Genomic DNA, 1,742 nt, shown 5'->3' with positions numbered 1-1,742 from the left:
CAATACTTTTAAGTATGAACATAACAAATAGATATTTACAATTGTAGATACTTCAACTTGAATTAACAGTTAAGATAAAAAAAAACTTTGAAAGATCAACAAATGATGACAAAAATTAACAGTTAGCATAGTGATTGTAAGTTTTCTTTGATGCTTTCTGTGTATCTTCAAGATCAACAAAACTCAAAGAACAAACAAAATCGTGGTTATAATTTGGGCAATAAAAAAATGTACCTTTTCAACAATCAATAGCTTGAATAAAACAAATTACTACAGCAAGACAAATTAACAACTTCGATTTCAATTTCGCACTTCGATTTAACTGAACAACAATACATATCTTTCTCTGCGGCTATAATGAGAATGTGCAAGGTGCTTTTTAATTCACATGTTTTAATCAAAACTTCAAATATATCAAAAAGAAAACAAACCTGGCCTTGGCCACCATTAAGCTATGTACTGGGTTAAAATCTTGTTGAGTTGTCTTAAACTATTCCTACAACATACTCCTTTCACACATGCAACCCAATGCTATTTTTGTATATCCCGTTACGGTCCAGCCGTCAAATTCATGTTACTATGTTGATAATGTGGTGATAATTCCGACACCCCTTTCTGCCAAATGCATATCTGTCACAGAATGGTGTAGTATTACGGAAGAAAAAAAAAGTATAGATTAAATTGAGAAAATGGCAAAATTTATATCAAGATTTACCATTATTAATTCCCATCATCTTCCCTTCCTCAGTGTTGGCTCAAAAGTAAATCTCTTCGACTCATTCCATTAGATCAACGTAAATAAACATCCTAGCTTAAAAAACTGAGTTTACAAAAATAACCTCATCTGCATCCGCTGGAATAAGACGATGAGTTGCGAGATGGCGTCCATGATGTTGCTAAAAAGTCCCACAACAATGGGCCATGGGTCACCTCAGCCTCAAACCACTGCCATCACCCCAAAAAATTAGGGTACAAATTACCATTGTTAACTAAAACAATAAAATCAGATATCATCCAAAAAATAAGGCTTATATTCAAGAACGCACAACAACATCGAACCAACATAGATCTAAATCAGAAGAGCCAATATTGTCAGAATTGTTACCTTGTTGGAGGGTTCAAAACCTGAAAACTGGATAAGGTAATCAACAATCGCGCCTATAGCCTCTTGCCACCGTTTGTACGCCACCGCACCATCTAGGTTCACCGGAACCCTAGCCACCACATCTGCAAACATCACCACCACCGTTCCGTCACCACCATGAGATTCCTTACTCTTGGTTCAGTTGATTGAGGCCTACCACGCGCCGGAGCTCGGCCAATCGCCGAAGACGCGTCGACTCCGTTTAGTTCTCTCTCTCTCTGGTGTCTCTCTCTAACCTGAAAAGAAATGACTTGCAATCTCTCTTGTTGTGTGATAAGATGGAAGGTACTTGTAAATAATGCTTTTGTACAACCGTTGCATGCACAAAACACCAACAAATTGCACAACTTACAACACCCATAAGCATAGAAATGTTGTAAATTAGAGTATTATATAATAATAAATTAGCATTGAGCAAATGTGTGTGAAATAGAGAGTGGAGAATGTGAGAAACATATAAGAGAGTTTGAACCAATCAAAACAAAAGAAATTGAATAGTAAATATGTGTGCGGAAAGAAAGTTGATAAATTATATAGAGGAAATAAGTCATAACGACATTTAAAAATAATAGCGGTCTAAATCAGGGAGTGCGAGAGC

General features: G+C 36.1%; 1 long non-coding RNA gene across 1 annotated transcript; it reads right to left on the bottom strand.

Moving 5' to 3' along the window:
* Positions 1–408: 408 nt before the first annotated feature.
* On the bottom strand, positions 409–836 carry LOC110938687. Its single transcript, XR_002591592.2, has 2 exons — positions 716–836; positions 409–630 (listed from the first exon to the last, which is right to left on the bottom strand). It is a non-coding gene; the product is annotated as an uncharacterized LOC110938687 (long non-coding RNA).
* Between the last annotated feature and the right edge of the window lie 906 nt (positions 837–1,742).

This window comes from Helianthus annuus, chromosome 5, assembly GCF_002127325.2.
Source record: "Helianthus annuus cultivar XRQ/B chromosome 5, HanXRQr2.0-SUNRISE, whole genome shotgun sequence".
NCBI lineage: Eukaryota > Viridiplantae > Streptophyta > Magnoliopsida > Asterales > Asteraceae > Helianthus > Helianthus annuus.
The sequence above is the reverse complement of the archived record's forward strand: the minus strand, read 5'-3'. Positions and strand labels throughout refer to the sequence as shown.